The following is a 12955-nucleotide window of genomic DNA, read 5'->3' as shown; positions in this document are numbered from 1 at the left end:
GTGACTCTGACTGCCTAGAATTTAGGCAGGTTTATATATCTGGGCTTGAGAGAATGTCAGCAAAACATACTTCTATTCTTACCTCACTTTGGTAAGAGGGGACGGTTGGTTGGTTTTTAATCACTGAGTACATGGAAATGGGATAATTTGGGGTTACACAGACTTTGCCTTCATGTAGATTAACAGCAAGATCTATTTCCAAAGAAAAGCTAAAATCCAGTGCGTTTCTGGATTATGCAAGGGTCTTCAGGAATCACTGCAGACAACAGTTACGGTCTCCATTAACAAACTCTAAAGAGGTCGTTCGTAGGGTCTAACAGCTCATCTCCCCGGAAGGTGGTTGATGCTCTTATTTATGTCCCCAAAGCAAGAAGGCTTATCCTTCTAGGTAGTTCAGTGAAACCAGGTATAAATCCAGAGGAATGACATCAACAGCTGCAATGTAATAAAATTCAACACCATAAGCTTCTATGAAATCAGAACTACATCTGTCAGTGTCTACTTACGCTGATAAACATTGTCTATGTCTCATGCGAGCACTGTACCTATTGCCAAGACTGTCTTCATTATCAAACACAGTGCACAGCAGTGGCACTTGCTTGTGGTTTTATTTGTTCCCTTTGGCTAAAACATTAGTGAGGTTGAATGACATTGTGACAAAGACGTGGACTCTGAGACAAACCATCTAGAATCAAACCCTAACCCTGCCACATACTTGATGGAGGTTACTTAACCCTCCTGTGCCTCTGTTTCCTCATCTGTAAAATGGGGATAATGATGGTCCTACCTCATAGGATAGTTGTGGAGATACAATTCAGCTAATATAAGTAAATGGTATAGGATAGAACCTGGCGTGTAGTAAGGGCTCAATTTATGTTATTTGCTATCATTTGCTGATTATCACAGTTTGGCACCTCTAAACATCAGGGTAAGTTAGAGGCGATACAGTTCTATCAGCTCTATCAAGGGAGAAGCCAGGGGTAAACCAAGGGGTCCTGCACACTGCATGACTGCAGATGAGACAGCAAACAGCATGACCGGCGTTGGTCATCGGGATTCATTTACAAAAGTAGAAACTTCAATCCCATAAAAAGAGAACAGAGGAGAATTCTTTAAGAAGACAATGCAGTGAGGTAGCTCTATCCATTTTTATTCTTAGGCAGAGACAAGTGTGTCTGTTTTTCAGTTTGATTTTTATTGCTAAATGCGCTTTTGTTTCTAAAATCATCTCTGCCAGTATCTGCAGATGCAGTGGGCAGGGTGGGATGGAGAGAAGGAAGCACTGGAAACTGGTTTGATGGCTTTAAGGACTTTCATGGCCTGGAACCTAGAGAAAAGTAACAGAGATGTAAAAGAATTCAATCAAAGATTTGTCATTTAGGATAAATGGAAAAGGTGGTTTCTCTGTGGTAGGAAACTATTCTACCACATTTCCTCCTCTAAGGAATTTTTATTTCTTATTTTGGAAAAATTAATTTAGGTATAAGTAACATAAATAAAATACACAACTACCAAGGGTTCAGCTCAACACTCTTTCAGAATTGTATATACTTTAGTAACCACCACTCAAAACAAGATATAAAACATTTTTGAACACACCAGAAAGTTCCCTTGAGCCCTTGGTAGTCAATTTCCTCTCCCCCATCACTTTCTGATTTATGTAGATATTTATACATATAGATTAGTATTGTCTTATTTGAATTTTCTATGAATTGATCAAATTATGCATTCTTTGGAGTTTGGCTTCTTTTGCTTACTGTATTGTATTTGAGATTCATCTGTGTTGTTGGATGTATCTGCAGTTTATACTTTTTTATTTCTGTCTAGTATTCCATTGTAGGAATAAGGCATATCTAGTTCTAGCAAAATTTATTACAAAAACTTTCCTTTCTCCATTGAATTACTTTGACATCTTTGTGGAATATCAGTTGACTGTGTTTGTTGGTCTATTGAGCAACTCTTTAGTTCATTCAGTTGATTTGTACGTCTGTCTTTATGCCAGAACCCTACTGTGTTGACTACTGTAGCTTTATCATATGTGAACTCATATTATTTAAGTCTTCCAAATCAGTGGGGTTTTTTTCCCAAAATAATTTCAGATATTCTAGATCCTTCATATTTCCATATATAGTTTAGAATCAGCTCATTTATTTCTTTAAAAGAAACCTGCTGTAATTTATATGTATGTTGTATAGAAACAATGAATAAGTTTAAGACATCTTAGCAATATTAAGTCTTCCAATCAATGAACATGGTATATTCCTTTATTTATCTAGACCTCTTCCGTTTTCCTCAGAAATGTTTTATAGTTTTTATGTAGATGTCTTACAAATTTTTATTAGATTTATCCCTAGGCATTTGAAGTTTTATTGTCATTGTAAATGGTACTGATTTTTGAAATTTCACTTTGAAGTGTTTGTTACTGGCATATAGAAATATGAGTTTTGTATAGTGACTTTGCATATTATAGCCTTGCTAAATCCACATAATTCTAGTGATACTTTTGTAGATTCATAGAGTTTTCTTGATATAAAGTAAATAATTTAAGACTAATTAGATAGTAAATAAATTAAGAAACTGAAGTGTCATTGCTTTAACCATGTATTAATAGGTCTTTGCTTCTAAAAGTTTTATAGCTGTGGTGGTAGTGGTGTTGATAGTTTTGATAAGAATAATTTATAGAGAGTAAAGTTAATAAAATAAATATTTCATATCAATGGCAAAATTTCACAACCACCTGGTTAAGCTTCTACATAATATCCAGACTTAAATGGGCCCCAGAACTTTGCAACTACTTATAACTCACATCCTTTTCTATATACTTTTTGAGTTGTAGTAATTGTACTCTTAATACCTAGTATTGTAATTTCCCCTCCAATTCTTACAGTGTATTTCCTATATGTACACAGGAGACACTGTTTTGAAATAACCCTGCAATTGTCATTTGGTAAATCACATTTTCAGTTTTGGCAGGGAGCAGGAAAGAGCAAGATTGGAAATACTAATAGCTATTATTTAGGAGGCATCTACTATATACCAGGAACTGAGCTAAGAAATTTGTGTGCACCATCTCATCAATAGACCTATTTTACAAACGAGGAAACTAAGGCTTAGTTTAAGTCATATGTCAGGTCCCAAAGTTAATAAGCAGTAGAGTCAAGGTTTGAATCAAAGTTTCAGACCCCAGAGCCCACAATTTTGACCAGGATCTTCCAAAGCATCAGTTTAAAAACAAATGTGACTTTCTATACCCTCTGATTATAGAAAAAGGAATTTAGCCAGGCTTCAAAATTCTTAGACTGATAAGAAATGATGCCAACTTCCATTTATTATCATGTAATGGGTTAAGGGATGGCGGTAAATCTCTTATGTCAGCTAAGTGTGGTGCTACAAAGACCAAGTTTTCCTCTTCAGTCTTGGGTCAGCATGCAGACCTGGGTGGAGGGTAGACGTTGGTGGCTGGAGAAACAGCCCCACACCTGGACTCCGCAGAGGGCAGGTCACCCAGAGCACCAAGCGCAAAGGGCCACATCACTCTTGTGACAGAAAGCTGCATGGTCCACCCTTGGGGTCTTCCTGATGTCTGGGGAGCACACGCAGTTCACACACACACACACAACCCACACAAGCCCCCTGCACAGATTCAGGTTACGCCAGGGCTGGAATTACATAGCGACCCCTAAACAAAACAAAACAAACCAAACGACAGGCAGTAAAAGCCTGGGATAACAAGCCCAGAGAGCATCGGCACCAAAATTGCAAAAAGGTTCCCCTGTACACTACAGATTACAGAATCATAAAGAGCACACTTATAAAATAAAGCCTGTTGTGTTTCAGTGAGACTGGAGTTGGCAATTCCGTTGCTAGATCTTATTTCATGGAGTGCGGAGGGAGTCCTTAAGAAATGGGCTTGCAATGACTCAGTTGGACTCTATCCTTTGTGGATTCTTCTCAGTTGACTCCATTGCCATGTTTTTAGTGATAATTTAAATTTTCTATATGCTGACCTTTACCTTTCATACCTTAGAAATGTAGGGGTTAGGGAAGCACTTTATAACCCCTGGTGACATTCCAAGAAAATGTCACTCACCGGTACCAGCGCTATCCTGGAATTTCCAGGCAAGAGAATGGAATTTGGCAGGGCTCGTCTCCACCAATCTGGGCACCTGGAGGTAACGGCATGTTGTTAGTTCCAAAAGGCACTACGTTCCAAGAGCGTCCATCTTTTCAGTTTATGGGTGGGTTTGAAGTTCACTCCTTCACACGCACCACCCACTTGATCCCACTGGAAACCTTCCAACTCTAAGAACTGCTCTGAAACCTGGGGTTTGCAATCTTAGATGTGAGGGTAAGAGTGTTTCTAAGCATTGAAGGGCACATTCTCTTGGAATTTCATAAGTCACTCTGAATACCACTGACCATGCTGTGGACAAAGAATAGAAATAACAGCTAGCAAACCTCCACATGACACTGTACGAGCTCTGTACTCCAAGAGAGGTAGGAGGAGGTTTTAAAAGCACCTTTATTGTACAACCTTACATAGTGTTAACCACACATGATATAACTACTTTTATTAATGCACTGCAGTAGGGTGTTGGGAGCAATGTCCTGTTGCATTTCTGTGCTCTAACTGGCTTATTTTCCAACTTCAGTTGTTTCTCATCTAAGCCAGTAATACCACAAACCCTCCGAGAATATTCAGCTTTCTACACAGTGTCATTAGAATGTTTGGTAAAGAGGAGATGCAGGCTGGCCACGGTGGCTCACGCCTGTAATCCCAGCACTTTGGGAGGCTGAAGCGGGTGGATCACGAGGTCAGGAGTACGAGACCAGCCTGACCAACATGGTGAAACCCTATCTCTACTAAAAATACAAAAATTAGCTGGGCGTGGTGACACGTGCCTATAATCCCAGCTACTCAGGAGACTGAGACAGGAGAATCACTGGAACCCGGGAGGCAGAGGTTGCAGTGAGCCGAGATCACGCCACTGCACTCCAGCCTGGGCAACAGAGCAGGACTCCATCTCAAAAAATAAAAAAAGGAGATGTATTCTTTTAGAAGTTTTCATTTTAAAATATTCTTACAGCATCCTTCTGTTTTTTACTTTATGTTAAAAAAAATTTAAACATACAGAAGAGAAGAGCACATAGCATGAGAAACACTCATGCACTCACCAACCAGATTTAACAATTGTTCACAGTTTGCTAAATTTGTGCCAATCTATTTTTTGTTTTAATTTATTATATATGTTAGTAAGCATCTCTAAAAAATAAGAATATATTCATTTACAGCCATGCATTTTGTTTGCCGTCCTTGTTCCTCCCTGCACATTGGAAGTTAGATCTTAACATTGACTTGCAAACCAAAAATAAAAGTTTAAGTCCCCCTCAACCATCTGAATGGAGCCCTCCTCTCAGCCAAGGGCATTCCAAAGTCAACCTGAAAAACTAGTTCAGGTCGTGATGGGAAGAGGGAGTCAGACATGCCTCATCAAACCCTCCCCCTTTTGGAATTCAGGAAAAGTTGACCAGCATTAACATCAACTCAGACCTTAAGTCTGATAAGAAACTTTTTACAATTGATTGCCTCTGAAGCCTGCTACCTGGAGACTTCATCTGCATGACATGACAAAACTTTGGTCTCCACAATCCCTTATCACCATAACTCAGACATTCCTTTCTATTGATTCCAGGTCTTTAGATAATAACTCTTTCATCCAATTGCCAATAAGGAAAATTTTACATCTACCTATAACCTGAAAGTCATCCCCAGAGTTTTCCCACCTTTCCAGATCAAACCAGTGTATGCCTTACAGGTATTGATAGATGTCTCGTGTCTCTGTAAAAAGTATAAGAGCAAGCTGTACCCTGACTACTTGGGCACCTGTCCTCAGGACATCCTGGGGCTGTGTCACAGGTACATCTTTAACCTTGACAAAATAAACTTTCTGAATGGATTGAGACCTATCTCAGATGTTTTTGGTTCACATATTAAATTCAGGTTAAACACTTGTTTCCCAGAAGCCTTCACTGCTGAAGTTGTACGTTTTGTATTGCATCATGTCAGTGCCAGGCTACCCACGCACAGTGATTCCAAGATTGGTGCTTGGGTTGGGAGGCTGCCCACGGTTCTCTCTCCCTATTGTAAAAGCATCTTCCCACTCGCATGACCAGCAGATGATTTGTGAGACAGAACTTTGGTTCTGCGCATTACTAGGTTCTCCATCAACTCTTCCCTGAATACTTGTAGCATCCATTGATGATCCTGGACTGAATCAGTTAATTCATTCAAGGTTACAAAATTGTGGTTTTCTAATTTGATAATTCATTTGACATTTGTTAGCTAGCGACCATATTTTTTCAGAATGAAGAGTTTTCCCTCAAAGTCAAGCCTCTTTTGTAATGCTGATATATAGCCTAACACTTTCCCTTTATTTACTAAATTCTTTTTTTTTTTTGAAACGGAGTCTCACTCTGTTGCCCACGCTGGAGTGTAGTGGTGCAATTTCAGCTCCCTGCAAACTTCACCTCCCGGGTTCAAGCGATTCTTCTGCCTCAGCTTCCTGAGTAGCTGAGACTACAGACACGCACCACCATGCCTGGCTAATTTTTGTATTTGTAGTAGAGATGGGGTTTCACCATATTGGCCAGGCTGGTCTCGAACTCCTGACCTTGTGATCCTCCTGCCTCAGTCTCCCAAAGTGCTGGGATTACAGGTGAGAGCCACCCCTACCCCAAGACTATTTACTAATTTTTAGAGTAAGAAATTGACTTCATTATCTGAGGGCTTTGAAATAAAATAATTCATTGTTCTTATATTGTAAATGTCATATTATTTATAGTTTACTGGTAGAAATGGCTTTATCACACTCATGTAACTTTAGGGCTATAAGACAGCAGAGCATACTGAATTCAGTAGAACCACTCAACTCAGAAATGAACAAAAAAAAGTCGAATTGGTTGAATAAGCTGATGGGTTATTGGATTCAAAGGACAGTCAATACCATACAAATGGCCTGTTCAGTGGCATCATACTGACAGCACCGGTCTGAACTCGTAAAGGAAAGAAAGGCATATGTGGGGTGTCTGTGAGAAGAGGAAAGAGGGTGTAGAAAAATGAATATTTCCCTTCATTTTTTCTTGAGACAGGGTCTCACTCTGTGGCCCAGGCTGGAGTGCAGTAGCATGATCATGGCTCACTGTAGCTTCAACCTCCTGGGCTCAAGCGATCCTCCCACCTCAGCCTCCCAAGTAGCCGTGACTACAGGCCTGAGCCACGGTGCCCAGCCTAGGCTTTTAACATTTTGCTTCATCATCAGCCAAAAGCGTGTTTGCAGTCACTTTGTTGGAACTCTCCCCCACTGCCCCATCCCCATGCCAGGGGCTCTAGGGAAAGACAGGGTGCTCTAGAGCAAAGAGTGCACACAGAGGATGCCGCACTGGTGGCACTTTTTTTCCCAGCAGGGACTTACTGCTTAGGGGTTGGCTGGGGCAAGCTGAAATCAGCTTGACCTTGGCTCAAAAGCTCAGGTGGACCCTAAAGTGGGGCCGGGAAGGCTTTCTTGAAGGAATTTCTGAGCATGTAGGTCACACAGGTCAAGTAGAACCCTTTGTCCACCTTAGCAGCTCCGTTTCCACCAATGCTCCATCCAGCCCAGGCGACCTGCAATTCCTCCGTAAACCAAGTCCCTGCCTGGTCAAGCTGGCTTACCCCATCCACTCTGTAACCTCCCGTTGGTCCTTTAATATTCAGCTCTAGGGCCCTCTCGCCCCGGAGCACTTCTCCCATCCATTCCTGGTTGCCTTTCTCTAGACCTCTTGCTCTTCCGTAATTATTGATTTTCTTGTCTGTTCCCCCTACTAGACTGTGAGCTCACGAGAAAAGGGAAACATATTTATTTGTGAATCTCATATAGTAGGTTAAACGTTCACATAGTAGGTACTAAATAAATGGTACTAAATAAAAGTTCTTTGATTGAAACAAATGTGTGAAAAAAAAATGAATGACTTTGGCTTATCCTAGGAAATGCATTGATTTCTCTCCTTCCCCCTTCCATAAACTAAATGGCCAGGCTAATTTTGCTCAAACCACCCTGAGTAAAATACCCCTGGGATTTTAGGAGAGTGGAGCCTGGACAGTTTCAAATGTTTTGCATATAAAGAACAGCCAAGGTGGATGTATATGGGTCTAGAGACGAGAACAACCCAGGGCACTCAATGGAAACTGTTCTCAGTTTACAAAAATGCTTTCACCAAGAGCATTGTAATAAAGAGCTAGGTTATTAAAGCTCAATCAAATAAACAGACCCTTTTACCCCCAGCCCCCTAAATGAAAGTGGTCGTGTAATCGTGCTGTGATTAAGGAAGGCCCGTGAGTTAAATGTTTCGGAATATGTGAATAGACATAAATCAGCCAGTTCCCGTCTTGGAAGGCAGCATTCTTCGGCATCCATTAATCTGCGGTTGGCTCCCCTTGGAGCTCTTGGGCCCCTCTGGGCTTCTCTATCTCTTAATTGAAGTGATGTGCCTTGGAGATTTATTGCTATCCTACATCAACTTTCCCTTCCAAGGGTGGATTGCAAAACAAATACAGGAAAAAGAAACTGGATTCAATTTCTAGGCAAGAGCCTTCTTTGAGTTCATCTGTGCAAATGTGCATGCCCTCAAAGCTCCAACCTGAGGCAGGGTAGGCTTCTGCCTCCAAGCTGCCTAATAGTTGGTGAGTCCTGGATGTCAGCCTGTCTTTTCTCGCTAACTTTGAGGTATTATGTACTTGATGCAATCCAGGGCCACAGATCAATTCACAATGGGATGAAGATATGCCCTGGAAAATGTAGCTCCAGCATCTTTCATGTTTGCCTTTTCCTTTTATCCCAAACCTGACACTCCCAGGAGCTTATGAGTTTGTAATCAGCCCAGTGGCCACAAGCACCTCCTTCTTCCCGAAGGCAGACAGATGTCTTCCGGCCTCCTCACCCATCAACGTGAGCCCCCTGATTTATGGTCCTGAACCCAGCAAGCAGAGCCTGCTGAGGCTGAGCTCTCGCCTGGCCTTTCTTTGGGGTGAATTTGGAGGGAAAGTGGTGCCAGAAGTGAATGGACCACCTCATTTAGGTTCTGGAGATTTGGCTCTCTGTTTTGACTTGATGTGCACATAAAAAAATGCTTTTGCACATGGCAGCCTGCTGGTGCCCACATTTGGAAGGGATCAAGCCAAGGCCATCTAAATCATTCCAAGGGAGCAGCTGCAAGAAGCATCTCATAAATTGTAAGAGCAAGTGCTTGTGCAGAGGGGCTGCAGTGACTGTGAGGCCCCAGGACCCCAACTCAGAGGACAGAGTCATTGCATGGGTCCAGTTCTACGGAGAAGTCACCAAAAAGAAAAAAAGCTTCTGTGAAAACTAGAAGGGAGAAGTGATCTAGTGATGCCGAGGTTTTCATTCACAGGGCTGGGAGATATTTGACTAAGTCCCCTCCTAAGTTAGAGATCTAAGTTCTCAATTTTAAGAAGTTATATTTACTTGTTTCTATTTCTTTAACAAACTCTTACTATTGACTGAGTGCTTTACAAATATTAATTCACTGAATCTTTCTAACAATCCTATAAAATATGCCTCGTTATCATCAAATTAGTGGTTATATTATTACATTCGTATGCTATCTCCTATAAGTGTGTTAAGATTCCTCCAACAAACTGGTTTAAGTATTTCATACTGAATTGCTAACCGATAGATTCTGGTATAGGCAGTGGTAGAAGTGAGATTTACTAATTTCCTTCTGTGTGATAGATATAAAATGAGACATGCTAATATGATAAAAAAATAAGACTCATGGCTTCAAGTTTCAATGGTTTTCCAACTAGACTTATGTTTAGAAACAAACTAGACTAAAAATGACTGTAAAAAGGACAAAAGATTTATAGAAAGTACCATCTGGAGTTACAACTGGCTCTGATCACCAGTTCCTAATGTCTGTAATCAACTTATGACAGCTTGTGTGACTCTGCTCCTTGGCTCTTCCGAATTTCCATGGGTCTTGAGCAGCTGTGACAAGGGGCACCAGCTGCAGAGCAAAGCACAACTGCTTTGGAAGACTCCACAGCACTATTTATGGTAGGGTCCAATCTGCTCTCAGGGTGCTAGGCTTTCTGAAGGCTCAGGGGCATGGCACATAAACAGCCCTCTCCAGGACATTCAGAGTGGGCTGGAGCCCACCCTGTGCAGACTGTGGACATCTCTTCCCAACTCCACATTCAGCAACCTTAAGCTGGTAGCTTTACATTTGCCATGATGGAAGTGTTTACACCACGGAAATTGGCAAATGCTATACACAGCAGTCTGCCACTTCTGAAACCAGTTTACCAGCACACCACCAGGAAAGGAAGTCTTAAGCTTTATGAATCTTTCCAACAAGGCAGAGTTGCATATTAAAAGAAAAAAAAAGATGTGAGGAAAAAGGGAAACCATAGTGCTGTAATACGATTGCAGGGTTGGTCTGAAGGACCAGTGGCTCTGGTATTTGAGACAGCAATTTGCAACAGAGCCAGGGAGAAAGGATGGTGACCTCATGCTCATTCTCACAGCAGCAGCAAGAGCTGAGTTGAGAGACAAACCAACCCCCTGCACCTCAAATGCATGTGTTGGGTGCAGCCAACCTCTGTTCTCAACCTCACATGTCATAAGGTGAATGTTTCTGAGGATAGCAAAATTTGTGCTTGTGTAACTTGTGTCAGTCAGAGGAAAACATTGAGGCAACTATGTTAGCTTCCCATGGCCGCTGTAACAAATGACCACAACCACGTGGCTTAAAACCACACAAACATTATTATCCCACAGTTCTAGAGGTCAGAAATGAGGCTCACCGGGTTGTGATCAAGGTATCGGCAGGGCTGTGTTCCTTTCTGCAGGCCCTGGGGGAATCTGCTTGCTTGTCTTTTCCAGCTTCTAAAGGCCGCCTGCATTCCTTGGCTTGTGGCCCCTTTCTCCACCTTCAAAGCGAGCGACAGGCTTTGAAGTCTTTCTCACTCACATCACACTTCACTTTGAAGTCTTTCTCACTTTTGAAGTCTTTCTCACTCACATCACACTGGATCTGACTTTCTGCCTCTCTCCTTCACATTTAAGGACGCTTGGTGTTACACTGGGCTCGCCTGATAATCTCCTTATTCTAAAACCACCTGGTTAGCAAGCTTAATTCCCTCTGCAACCTTCACTGCCCTTGCATGTAACATAACGTATTCATGGGTTCTGGAGATAAGGGCGTGGATGTCTTTGGCGGGAAATTATTTTACAACCACAGCCACACATGTCACCCGAGGTCTTTGGTGAAATGCCCTGGAATTGACTCTAGAATTACATCTAGGGGGTTGCTCACCAAAGAGACTCAATTCCAGCCCCTTCTCTCAGCATCAGCCAAGGCTGTCCTCCAGGGACGAAACCACACCTGTTCTAGATACTGGAAATGGGTTTTACTGGTGGTTCTGTCATTTTAAGGATCTAAATCAGAGGTGTTAATGTTTGCCTTCCCCAAGTGGGAAGGCAACTCCATCCCAACTCTTCACACTTTTCATCCCAAATTGATGGCTCTTGTTGGCTTGGTGATAGCTGGTAGTTTTCTCTGGTGCCTGCACCCTTGCACATAAATTTAAGTGGGGCACGTGGTGATTACACCTAACTCAGGAAAACAGGCATCTTTCTTGACACATGCCAGATTTCTATGGAAAATTTATATAACACTGCAAGAAAAGGCTAATTTTGCTGACAAACACTGACCCAAGTTCCTGATTGGATATCAGGTTTAGCTCTCAGGGAGCCACATTTGCCACCTGCCTCATCTTTGGCATTTCTCAGAACTCCACAGAATGAGGGTGCAGCCCAGGACTGGGGAGCAGGGCAGACAGATTTAAGGCATGTGAACTTTTAGGTCATCAAATATACTTTCCCATTAAGGAAGGGGCATATTTCCTTAAGAGTTTGGGGGATCAGAACTGAATCCACGTCTGTGTCTTTGATAACATAATTCAAATACGGTATAATGGTGCCTGGGGGAGAGGGAGTGAATTTAAGGATTATTAGTTTCACCGCTCCGGAATAGGTCCCAGAGGAGACCACGCAGAGACCTTGCCCAACAAATTGCTGGACCTCTTTTTGCTGAGCCCTGTCTGCCAAAAGGCTCCACGTGTCTTTTGCATCTCCACTATCCCCACCATGAGGCCTCTTCCCACAGTCTCCGAACCTCCATGGGAGCCAACATTTTCTGATAGCCGTTTCCTACATAAAATCAACAAGGGGAAAAATTCCTCTTTAAGCACACGTCTAGATGATTCCATTTCTCTTTGACAGAGAATTATCAGTGACGGCCCCATGGCTCATAAGACTGTAGAGATTGTAAAGCTCTGATTAATGGAGTAAGACAGATTGTTGTTATTCATGCAATTCAATATCCTAACCTCAGACCCATGTTTACAGCACATTGACTTGCAACTTTGAAAAGAGCCCTGCTTTTTTTTTTCTTTTTTTCTTTTTCTTTTTTTTTTTACATGTTTAGTTATTAGCAGAGAGCACTAGAGTAAGGAAACCAGGCCAACATATCCAGCTGGGTAGCCTAAACCAGAATATGCATATATGCATTGTATGTAGTGATTTAGGATTTAAAACCCCAATAATGCACGGAGATGCTATGACTGCAATATTTTTCCAATATTACCTGCAACTGGTGCTAGATAAAACCCTTCAAAGCCCTCCGTGATTAACTTTTCAAACCAGTGTCATGCTTTTTTTGTTGTTGTTTTTTAAGCAGCAGAGAATGTAGCCCATGCATCTCAGGCTGCTGTCATTAGTTTTTTTTCTTTCCTTCTTTTACTTTTATTTTTAAGTTAGTGATTAAAACACAGAGGTCTTCATGAAATGTGACTCCCCTGAAGAATGATAACATTTCATTCTGCATTTTTGCAGCA

The sequence above is a fragment of the Colobus angolensis genome, unplaced genomic scaffold, assembly GCF_000951035.1.
Source record: "Colobus angolensis palliatus isolate OR3802 unplaced genomic scaffold, Cang.pa_1.0 Scaffold38, whole genome shotgun sequence".
NCBI lineage: Eukaryota > Metazoa > Chordata > Mammalia > Primates > Cercopithecidae > Colobus > Colobus angolensis.
Note: the sequence above shows the minus strand (reverse complement) of the source record.